Raw genomic sequence first — 13,011 nt, 5'->3', positions numbered from 1 at the left:
ATTTCAGGTTCATCTGACGAAAGATTTCGGACACTTTTTAAACACTTAAGTGTACATTTCAGTTGATTCAATTAGTTTATGTGAAAGATTTAAACTAATTAAGTCTTATGTGCATTGTATTGTCAAAAACAGCCCATATTTATGTAGCAGAAGCATTCTACTTTCAAAAAAGTAGCTAAAAGTTTACATTTTAACAATTTTGTAAAACTGATGTATTTTGGGGCCAAAAAGGGGTCTTACTGAACCTACTCCTTTGTCAGTTAATCGGCCAAATTTCTACTACAATAACCTCTATAAAAGATTGTCTTTAATCTTATCATAATCTTATCATACTGCCGTGTATAAATATTCATTCAATCTTTTTGCACATGGACCAAAACAGAACCGAGCTTAATTAAGTAGACCATGGACAAGACAAGCATACTCATTTAATGTTGCAATAGTGCATCTCGCTTTCAAAATTATAAGCCTGCTATCTTTAATAAGTGTTTACATCTACTGGGTTGATGACACTGCTGTTAGACATTTCGTTATTGATGGTACTACCAGCCCAGCGGTCGTCTCTTTTCAGTTCCCAATAAATATCACTTTATATAATTTTTATTTTCTGAGAATTTACTGTATACATAGAGTTCGTTATCCGTTTGGCACAACTTATCGGAATTGTCGGTTTTTTTAAATGCTCTTCAACTTCTTATTTGGTTTGGTCTTCTAAATTGTTACATTTCAAAATGACCCAATTTTGTCAGTCCATCTACCACTAAAAAAAAAAAAAAAAAAAATCCCCCCAAAACGCAATAACAACAGGTTAATCTTCCTGCATAGTTTTATTTTATGCTTTCTACAATCTTTTGTGAGGGCTTATATTATGTACGGAACTGGAGCGAAAAGGCCAAGACAGGAACAATTACCACAAATTTTTACATTTTTCGTTTTTTGTTATTGTATTGTTTCTGTATACTGTTACGGTTTCATTCTCTCTTTTGTGATGTTTTTTTTTCAGCCAGAATTATTTATTTGTGCAAAGCGCGAACAATCAGATTTTTTGTCAATACTTAACACTATAAGATATGAGGAAATATTTGCATTCAGAATATTTTTTTTTTCATCTGCAGCTTGACCAGAATATTTGTTTTCATAAAATTGGGGATAAAAATATTTAATAATAAAAAAAAAAAAAAACACCCCCTCTCCATTGGAAGTTAAATGGTCGTTATCTAATTTGAATATTGAAAGCAAATTTTATAGGTAGCTCTGATTTGTAATTCCTGAGAATAAAAATATGACGAAAATTTCATGGGACGGACTGACATTTGAACGAACAGACATACATACCCCCTTCAATGGAAGTGATGCATACCAATATAAAGGTATGCTTACCAATGTTCAGTGCAAGTCTTTCAAAGATTTATTGCTGTTTGCTTATCATTCAGTTGCAAATTGGTATACTTTTTGAGGACAATATCAAATTTACAATGAAAGCCAGGTATGATAATCAGGATGAAGGAATAGAAATTTGGACTGCCATTAGAAATGAGGAGTTTGTTTTCGATGGGGCAGACAATTTTAACTTTTGACAGTCACAACTTATAGTTGTTTCGCACCGGTTCCATATCTTCATAAAGGTCGATGTTGTTTTTTTTTGTTTTTTTATAAACCTCCCCTCTTAGAGTTTTTTTCCCTCATTACGATCGGACGTGGTTGGGTATTCATACATCCCACACAGCCTACAGGATGTCCAAATTTAGAAAGGGGTTTACTGTCGAAAAGAGAGTAGCTCAAGGATGATAAAAATTCTACACGATAGAAGTCAAACTGTTGTGCGACCGGTTGCATACGCACGTTTATTTTCTCCTTTCATGTATGCGATTATTGGTATGAAAACGGCGGGATTATTTTAATTACATCCAAAATCCAACAACGTTATAGAAGAGAAACAACTCGTGCTTGATTTTAGAAATGCTACCTAATTTCTTACAAACATTTTTAACGGAATTGTTCGAACTACCTACAAAAAACTGCGTATTGAAAAGTCCCACCAATATGTAGACGTAACATAGTCTTCAAACAGTTAACAGTGATCTACATAAATGATTTTTTCATGGTGACAACAGTCAAAGAAAACTTTGATAAACTTATAAAAAAATATTTGACGGTACAAACTTGGTTATCATTATTTTATTCTTACAACTTCTTAAATTTTGCTGTAAAAAGCCAGGACTGTTGGCTTATGTCAAGTACTATATTTTGACCATTTTCAAGCAGTATGTGTCCGTCTTGACTATTTGTTTTTAAAAAACTTGGATGGACTTTGTCGGGAATTAGCCCATCATGAATAATATACTAAGCTTTTATTTCGATCAGTAGATATTCAACTTTACACTAAGAAGTAGAATGAACGTCCCGACTCTATGTAACGATGACAATTTTAACTGTTGCAACATTATGCTATCTTTCTTTGAAAATTCTTGTTTTATTTTCTGAAAGTCATCATTTTCAAACATAATATTAAAACGTGTCTAGTATTTCATTTTATAGATTTTATCCAAATTATGGAAGAAGGACGACAACCCGATTTGATTAACGTATACTTGTAGGTGTTGTTTCTTATACATTTGCAAAAGGTTACAAGATTGCAATTATTCGTAATGCATTTCCCATAGAGTACCAGTGGTGTTCTTTATTATTTTTCTCAATCCCTGTATCTAAAGGCAGGGCTCTAACCAATTTAGCCAAAGAATATCTTCCCTAACTCAACTAGTTAGACTTCCTTTATATATCAAGGTCTACAACACTCCTCCTCATCCTTTTCTTTTTTCGATCAACTTACTTGTCCACTACTGTGCAATCCCGAGATTTTCACTCGGAAATCCTCTGGCCAGTTCCCTGCATGTCACCTAGACATGTACCGACCATCATATAACCTGGTAAACCTTCATGACCATACAAAACTGACAGGCACTGATATACACTTGTATGGACAAGTAGACCCTGCTCGCAGCGCTATTGTTGTTGCCCCCAATAGATGGCACCAGCGGGATTCGAACCGTGAATCTCAGGATCTAAAGGAAGCACTATAACCAATTGATCCAAAGAAAATCTACCTCTATATCTTTATGTCTACAAAAAATCTATGACAAATAAGACGCTTTCAATTTTAAAATTAATTAGGGTTCTTACCTTAGCAGCAATAAACTACTTCACCCACATTGTAGTTCTGATCAAACAAACAAAAAGTACCACGATTTTGTCAAAAAATGTCTTGTCCTTTTTCTTAAAAACGTCATAGGAAAGTACTTATACTTAGGCAGCAACCATTTGATTTTCTGGGGGGGGGCTATGGTTTTTTTTTCTGTACAAACTTTTTTTTTCGCCTGTGGCGAAAAACAATCTATTTTTTTCGCGACAAGTCGAAAACAATTTTTTTCTTTCAATTTTAGCATTACATATAGTGGCAGCTGAGGGTGAAACAAACAATTTTTTTTTCTCAGAATCAAAAACAAATTATTTTTTTCTCCAAAAACTGGAAACAAACTTTTTTTTCCAAAAAAAACCATAGCCCCCCCCCCCCCCCCCCCCAGAAAATTAAATGGTTGCTGCCTTATTGGCAATAGATGCACTTTCTGTATCTATTTCACAAATAATACAAAACTTGAGTTATAGATTCAATAGGTGCAGAAGTTGGGTATCTTTTTATTTTACATTTCCCCCTTTATTTTCTGCGTGCTGTTATGTTTCTTTTGGTTGCATTTACCGTGGTACCTACGCTTTTTTGTATACTCTTTTAAATATAGTATTGATATTGAATGCATTGTGGATACTGTTTTATGAGAGTTTCTGAGGTATAGACTACATATTTTCATAATTTGACCAGATTTATTATTGAAAGAAAAAGATAATCATGAAATTGATAAATAAATAAATTGTTATTTATGTATAATTGTCATTTCGTTTATTTTCTTTGGTTACATCTTTTGACATCAGACTCGGACTTCTCTTGAACTGAATTTTAAATGTGCGTAATGTTATTCGTTTACTTTTCTACATTGGCTAGAGGTATAGGGGGAGGGTTGAGATCTCATAAACATGTTTAACCCCGCCGCATTTTTGCGCCTGTCCCAAGTCATGAGCCTCTGGCCTTTGTTTGTCTTGTATTATTTAAAATTTATTTTAATTTTAGTTTCTTGTGTACAATTTGGAAATTAGGATGTCGTTCATTATCACTGAACTAGTATTTATTTGTTTAGGAGCCAGCTGAGGAACGCCTCCGGGTGTGGGAATTTCTCGCTACATTGAAGACCTGTTGGTGACCTTCTGATGTTGTTTTTTCTATGATCGGGTTGTTGTCTCTTTGACACATTCTCCATTTCCATTCTCAATTTTGTGACTGTATTGTTTTTGTTTCTGTAATCGCAAAATCTATCGTTCCGAAATTTTCGTTCAAAATAAAGTTAAAAACTTATAAAAGAGGTACGAAAGATTCCAGAGAGACAGTCAAACTCATAAATTGAAAATAAACTAACAACGCCATGGGTTAAAACGAAAAAGACAAACAGACAAACAATAGTACACATGACATAACATAGAAAACTAAAGAATAAGCAACACGAACCCACCAAAAACTAGGGGTGATCTCAGGTGCTCCGGAAGGGTAAGCAGATCGTGCTCCACATGTGGCACCCATCGTGGTGCTATGTGATAACAAATCCGGTAAATAGTCTAATTCGGTAGGTCACATTCATGAAAGGGAAGGGGATTGTAGTGTCGACGTAAGGAACATATCCGATATCATTTGTGAAACGGTTTTTCCATGACGGTCAACCTACTCGCGATTGCGTCCATAAAATTTACGAAGGGATGATTTCAACTTCACCATTTGGAACTCTTGGCTAAATAGCTTCCTTGTGAGCAGCAACCCTCTATCAAGAAAATCATGATAGGAAATGCAAGCACGGAAATATCGTATCAATTGGGAGATATATACCCCATATGCAGTTGCTGCTGGAATGTTGCTACTTAGAAATGGAAAGTTCACAATTGGAAAGCTGCAATCATCTCATTTGTCGTAAAGTTTTGTTTTCAACCGACCCTCATTGTCAATTTCTAGATGTAAGTCAAGATATGAGGCCGACTGAACTGTATCTGTAGTATCCTTTATCGCTAGTTCGATGGGATAGATGCGTTGATCATTGTCACCAAATTTTGAATTATTTAGTGAAAGAACATCATCTGTATATAGCGGAAAGTAAAGTAAACGGATATTGCTAACTTCTTATCTTTCTTCCTAAGAAGTTCCTGTATGAAGTCAGCCTCATGATAATAAAGAAACAAGTCGGCAAGAAGAGGGGCACAATTTGTTCCCATTGGAAAAAAACACGTCCTCCGAACGTAACAAATATGTTGTCAAACAAGAAATCAAGCATCTTGATAATGTCAGTTTCAGAGAATTTTTTGTTTGAATACAATGGAGATTGGAGAAAGGAAGATAACTCGATTTTTTAAACCTACAGAATTTCACACAAAGGTGATATTTGGATACAAGACGCAATTATTTGGTTACATTTTACCGGCAAGATTTTTTACCCCAGATGGTACTCAGAATAGAATCATATACGGCTTCTGATTGGATGATACAGGATTGGGATTACATTTAATCGAAAGCTTATCCAATTAGATTTAAAAATTGCAGAAAATCATACTCATATTTCACGAAGTATAGAAAATATTTTCCATTTCTGCACGTCGGAGCCATTAAAAATATGCCTTTTACATTAAGCGAAAAATAGACGATTTTTTTTTTCAACTGCATTTCAAGTCAATTTTTGCGGCATGACCCTATATATTTTATGGTTGTAATGTAACACTGGCATTTCTAGTGACAGGAACTGCTAACCGTTTTCCCTACTTTGTGTAGTCTTCGAGAAAAAAAAACGGAACACCAGTGATACCCTATGGAAAATGAATTACGAATAATTGCGCTCTTGTAACCAGGCCGTTTTTTAAAAAAAAAAGTCAAGCGGTTACTTATGGAAGGTTAAGAACATTTTGAAGAAAGAAAATTGTATATAGCAAGGTACAACGCGTCTTATATGGCAAATTCAATATAATCTATTGAATAAAACTATAACTGTATATTTACCATAAGACTTGTTACATGTCCCTTCCTTATTATTTTTTTTTTTCAATATTGCCCCTTTAACAAATTTACTGCTATAACTAAGAGATTACTATTATACTGACATCTGCAAATACATATCCCTTCCTTATTTTTTTTTTAAATTTTGCTCCTTTCTCAAATTTACGTACTGTTATAACAAGAGATTACCCTTATACTGACATCTGCAGGGCAATCAGTATACTGGTAGTTTTCAGTAAGCATATAAATTAGTAAGAAAGAAACAGAAGAAAGGGAATTGTAGCAAGTCTTATTTACCATATGTTAATACCAATTCACAGATATGTTCGTGCCAGATAGTTATCAAAGGTACCAAGCTTATAATTTGATACGCCAGACGCGCGGTTCGTCTAGATAAGACTCGTCAGTGACGCTCAGATCAAAATAGTTAAAAACTGAAGCCAAAACGAGTAAAAACCCGAACCCGTCGCTTATCTTTAAAAACACTTACACTTTTATTTAACAACAGTTACCAACCACGATTGTCGTGAAATGATACTCGGTCGCCAATTTTAGTTATTTTCTTACTCTGCGATCGTCAACCTAATAAATTTTACTATGTCGTAAATTTACATTTGTTTCTTACACAATAGCATTAAACACGCCCACCTTTTCTTTATTGTATATTCGTACTAGCATTTCGAGTAGACCAACCGGAATCCATTGTGATCGTACTCTTCTCACAATGAATCGATTTTATATTTCCTTGAATTGTTGTATTGTTTTATAAAGACAAGTGCCTGTTTGTCAGTACAAAGATCAGTTTTACAAGGTCATCTCTGAAGCCAAATGTCCTTCCCAAATTTTTACGTGTCAGGTGAATACCATTCTAGACATGCAAGAATATAAATAATAACGAATACACAATTATGAATTAATAAACCTTTTTGATATTGGTCTAATATTTCACGAATTAATTTCTGGGTCTTTATTATTCCTTTTGCACAAGATAAATCGGATGTCTCACCACCGGCAGAACATGCAGAATAATCCATGCGAATGAGAAGGATCTTCCTGGTCTACCGTATTTTATGCATAAAGTTCATTATTTTTTAGCCGGATGTCTCACATCCGGTCATATAGGTGTAAATTCATTAAAAAAAACTATTAATTCAATGTAAACCTATAGTTTCAATTAGATCTGCATGCACTTGTCACATATTAAGGTAGCACAATACAAAGATTTTATAACTCCAACTCCCAAGTTTTAAAATGCTGTAACTTTCTTAATAATGCTTGATAATTTATAAAAGTGGTAGTTTTGGATAGCTAACAGATTACTTTTTCAAATTAATGCAATGTTAGTATTATGCAACAATTATGTAACCAATTATAATGTTAACTGTGTCTAAAATATTTTCACCAAATTTCCACTTTCAAATGAAATTAGCTTATGTTGTTCCTATGGCCATTATCTACAAAAGGGTGTCTTAGATTTCAGATAGAATGTATGAAACAAATTTGACACCTAATCAAACATTATCTTCTTTTATGTGGTTAGGATATTTACACTAATTAGAGATTGATGAGAGAATGGAATACCATAAGGACAATTTGAGACACCCTTTTGAAGCCCATGATGTGTTGATTGAGATTTCGTTAAAATTTTCTTTACAGTTAAAGAGATGATAGAGCTAAATTCATTCAAGTGAACTGACCCAGATTTTGCCACTAATAACATAATAATTGATTACATAATGATTGCATAATAAAAATATTGCAACCATTTAAAAGGTTAATCTTTTATCTTTCTATATAATTTTATACCTCTTTTATTATTTTCTATGCATTCATAAGAAAGTTACAGCATTTTAAAGGTTGGTGATTGGAAGTAAAAAATCTTTGTATTGTGCTACCTACCTTAAGTAAACCTTTAGAAATATGAAGCGTTCATATATCATAAAATTTTATAAAACGTCATCATTGTTTGAGGGGAAAGTCGACGAAACAGGTTTATGCCAAAGAACGTCTCGTCATTTTTTTTTCAGAAAAAAAAAGATTATCGGAAGACGTTGAGACCTTCTTGCATAGACTCTACGTGTACCATCTTCATCACGTGTTATTTCTTTGTTATTACCTTTATTACCTTGCTGTTTGTAGATATAAGAAGATGTTGTATGAGTGCAATGAGACAACTTTAGATCTCCATCCAAGTCACAGTTTGAAAAATTAAACCATTATAGGTTAACAACCTTGTCGCAATTAGTTCATTTTTGTAATATACTTTTGGCGTGGGTGTTTATGCAGCCCGCCGTTGTTGTGTTATTGGGCTATGGTGATTTCTGTAATCTTGAATGTCTTTCGTGTTCGTTATTTGTGCTTTTGTCTGAGGAGTGTCTCTATGTCATTCTGTGTATTTGTTTCTTAGTGATTAAGTCAATAACCTATGTTGACTGTTGCACCAAAATGTTTGACATGTGTACCTGTTACCTGTTATGTCTTTTTGCTTTAAGCATTGTTGTCAATATAATGAAAAGCTGTATGGCAGTCATACAAGTGAGATGCTTAGCTAGCTGTAACATCAGATTTAATCCACCATTTCTACATAAGGAAATGCATGTAACAAGTCAAGAATATGACTGTTATTTTTCATTCGTTTTGATGTGTTTTGGCCTTTGAATTTGCCACTTGATGACGTTTTATATTTTCATTGGAATTCGGTATTTGTTATTTTACTTTCTGTCGAAACAAATATAGCCCAATCTTTTGCAACCAATTCAACATAAATCCATGTAGCATGTTCGGGCCACCCTCATGGATTTGTTTACAAACACTGTAGACTCGCACTTAATTCCTACAATGACCTCATCACTTTTCTAGGATGTATAGAATTTGAATTTCATTCAGTATTATTTAATTGAATTTGATTAAACTTGTGCGGTGTTTATAACTACCCAACCTTGTCCAATCGTACTTGGTACATTAGATAAGATGCATGTTTGCAAACCCGTTTAACAATGTTTTGTCCATATCCAACATTCACTGGCTAATTTTCGAATGTGGCAGTCATAATTTCCCACCCTCACTCATTCCGTTCAACACACAATCCTTAATGTGTTATAGCCCTGAAAACCAACGCAAATTTTTCTTTAGTTTTCTATGTTGTGTCATGTGTTCTATTGTTTGTCTGTTTGTATTTTTCATTTTTAGCCAGGTGTTGTCAGTTATTTTCGATTTGTGAGTTTGACTGTCCCTCTGGTATCTTTCGTCCCTCTTTTACAGCTGGTTGTTAAACAATCTTATTTCTGAGTTTTTTTTTAATTTGAGATACACATTTTATTTTTTTAACAATCGAACTATCATCAAACGCTTGAGTAAACTGATATTGTAAATTGTCTGTCCATTTAAAAGTGAAACAGGGTCCTTATTGTTATATTTTGTGTTCGGGTTTATTAAAAAAAAAAGTTGCGCAAATATTCAGATAACTAACAGACTAGAGAAAACTAGATAAGGATTTGCATTAGTGATCATGGTAGAATAAAAAATAAAATCACAAAAATACTGAACTCCGAGGAAAATTCAAAAGTCAAAATCCAAATCAAATGTCAAAATCTAAAGCTTAAACACATCAAACAAATGGATTGCAACAACAATAAGAAAGCGGTTGTAAAATAATACTTACAGCAATTGTATTTTGTTTACATTTTACATTGCACAACATCCAATTTACATTAAAATATGCAACTCCTCAACGCCAAAAAGATACCAATAAAGGCAATAATAGTAGTATATCGCTGTTCAAAACTCATAAGTCCATGGACAAAAATCAAAATCGGGGTAACAAACTAAAACTGAGGGGGAAACGCATTAAATATAAGAGGAGAACAACGACACAACATTAAAATGTAACACACACAGAAACGGACTAAGCATTAGGCAAAATCGAGCGAGTTTTAATATAAGATAATGTTAAAAAAGACAGATGTCAAGGTCAAACTAACAAAAATGAAGATAGTTGTTTTGTTCTCTGGTGGAGAATTGTCTCTTAGGAAATCAATATTTTTTTATTTCTAAAGTTTTGAAAATCAAACAAAACTAACACTGTACATACAGGAAAGTGAAATAACCCGAGAACATCGTGAGAAAGAAAAGTTCCTGCTCCATTGATGGAAACCGATCATTTGAAATTTGTGAACAAAGCAAAGACAAGATTGTACATTGAAATGCATATAATAAAAATGAAAACAATAAACAGACATCCTGTCAACTATACCGGAAATTATGTTCAGGATGTATATCACATGTTCTAGTTATAAACTATGTTGAACAAGTGTGCATGTCCGTTGTACAAATTACTAACTAGCAACCTGTTATTCGTCTTGTCGCAATAAATTGATGTTGGATAGTTTAAACCTTCGTTCTTATTTAGTATCTCACTACCCTCGCTCCCACTTTTCTGTACAGCAATCACATTATGTGAAGAAAATCCAGCTACGAAAATATTTCCGAGAGTGTCAGTAGTTACTCCCCTTGGCTGGTTAAAATGTTCTTTTGGAACTGCCATTGAACAACACCATTCACATCCATGCATACAAGATCTTTAGGGATGAATACTGTAAAAAAATAAGCTGTCTCCATTTACTGCCACATATTCCGTTTGGTCAAAGTCTGTACTGACCGGTATCATTTTAAAAAGTTCTCCCGATGACGTCATAACAGCCACATTGATACCATGCATATTACCATCGACGATCATATATAAATTTCCATTCTCATACGTCATTCCCCAGCTGTTTCCGTCAGTTGTTTTTTTAGTAACTTCTTTGGTATTGATATTTATAATTTCAAAGTACTGCTTCCTGCCAAATGTGACGGCTACCATGTTATTATCTATAGCTGTAATATCAAACGGTTCTGCTGATAGAGGAATGTCTTCAATATGACGGCCTGTTACATCGTGTACTATTATCCGACAATTACCTTTGTCGGTAAATAGAACCTTATCGCCATTAATGGTGCAACCCTTGATATCAAAATTTGCTTTACCAGGCTGCAGCTGGATATCTTGAATTTGTTGAATTTGCATCTTTTATATATCAACTGAAAATAAAATTCATTCTTTAATATTTAGAAATGATTTATGGACTTAAGACCTTTTCAATAATAATTGATGTTAAAATTTACCTCCGGTGTTTCGTATTTCTAAATTTAGGTCGAGAATACATCATTAGCATTATCAACTTGAATCTGAAGACGGTTCTTTACAAAAAATGTTCAACGGAACTTAAAATCCCAACCACTATGGGTTTTTATTTGTAATTGAGTACTACATTATGATTATCAACCAGGAATAAATTTAGCAATTCAAAAATCAAACACACATCCAATATGCATAGTTAAATAGGTGACAAGCATAATGAATACATTAGAACACAATATGACAATTATCGCAAGTTATAAATGTATTAGACCACTATGATGCAAGTTTCACACAATTGTTGCCAATTGACCTAATCAAGAATACGAATTTCTCAAGTTGCTAATCAGTATCTGTTAGAATTTCACTCCTCAATGGAGTTATGTAATGTCCTCTTGTACCAATACAACATAGGGAGAATGATATCATAAAACGTAAAAAAAAAATAAAATACCGCACTCTGAGGAAATTCAAAATGAATAGTCCGTAATCAAATGGCATAACAAAGCTCAAACACATCAAACGAATGGATAACAACTGTCACATTCCTGACGTTGTACAGGTGTTTTCCTATGAAGACAATGGTGGATTACACCTGGTTTTCCCAAAGAATATCACGGCTTTGAGATGAAGAATGCATGCCGGTATTTTCAAAGCTATATTTGCTGATTTGTTTATGTACGCGTACTAACTGAGTTGAGAGCCTGTTTTGGACTTATTTTCAGCTGTTCTTACCTTTGTTTACCCCGCCTCCCTGTATTTTTACGATTTCTGACAACCTTTCAATGCTTGCCTCGGTAAAATTTTGCATATAATATTCATTCATTTTATTATTTAACTTTTGAAATGGTTTCAAAATGTTTTCTAAGAAGATACCAAGGTGAGTAATTAAAAACAACTATGCCGAAAGTATGACGACATCTGGACAAGAAGAACAAGACAACAGTCCATTAAACGCTTCACGGAAGAATAGATTGTGTTTTCAATTAAAATGCCCTGTTCTATCTTTAGCGGATATCCGATAAAGGTCATCTATATCGTGATAATGTCCGTAAAATATTAAACCTATCGCCCTTGGTTCAATAAATGACTCCAAAATCGATCTTGTAAGAACAATAGAAGGTGACTGCTAAGCGCAAAACAACGATCTATTCTTATATCTAATAAGACAAAACAGTAATTTACTTTCTACGTTACCTTAGCTTCTGATATAATAACTGTAATGGTCAAATACGTATGAATAGATGCAATAAATCTTATTCCAATTGTAGTGCACAAGACAGTTGTACTAGCGTATTCCTGACTTAGTGGTTTATTCTGAATAAATCAATTCTAATAGTTGTAATATATGTATATATATTCAACCTTGCTACATCCTTAACAGGTCCGGGAAAAAATGTATTTATTAATTCACACGTCAACTTTTTTCTTCCTTATTCATAAGTGGTAAATTATTGAATTTCCTAGATAAGGCCTTACCTTTTTTTTAAACAATTGACAAGTTCTATAATCTAAATAGCCGGAACCAAAAAGAATCGCACTTGGTTGTAGGAAAACACTTTTAAAATTTAAAAAGATTTCCCGATAGTATCATACCGGTGATTGTTTTATAGAAAGAGAAACTAAAATGCAACACACTCCTAAGGAAATGGATGGTATTATAGAAGTGTTTCCTCTTCTTTTTCATGTTAAGTGAGCT

General features: G+C 33.5%; 1 long non-coding RNA gene across 1 annotated transcript; it reads right to left on the bottom strand.

The window, feature by feature from the left end:
• Nucleotides 1–10,326: 10,326 nt before the first annotated feature.
• LOC143056486 (uncharacterized) lies at nt 10,327–12,694 on the bottom strand. Its single transcript, XR_012972371.1, has 2 exons — nt 12,510–12,694; nt 10,327–11,215 (listed from the first exon to the last, which is right to left on the bottom strand). It is a non-coding gene; the product is annotated as an uncharacterized LOC143056486 (long non-coding RNA).
• Nucleotides 12,695–13,011: the final 317 nt, after the last annotated feature.

This window comes from Mytilus galloprovincialis, chromosome 13, assembly GCF_965363235.1.
Source record: "Mytilus galloprovincialis chromosome 13, xbMytGall1.hap1.1, whole genome shotgun sequence".
Lineage (NCBI taxonomy): Eukaryota > Metazoa > Mollusca > Bivalvia > Mytilida > Mytilidae > Mytilus > Mytilus galloprovincialis.
The sequence above is the reverse complement of the archived record's forward strand: the minus strand, read 5'-3'. Positions and strand labels throughout refer to the sequence as shown.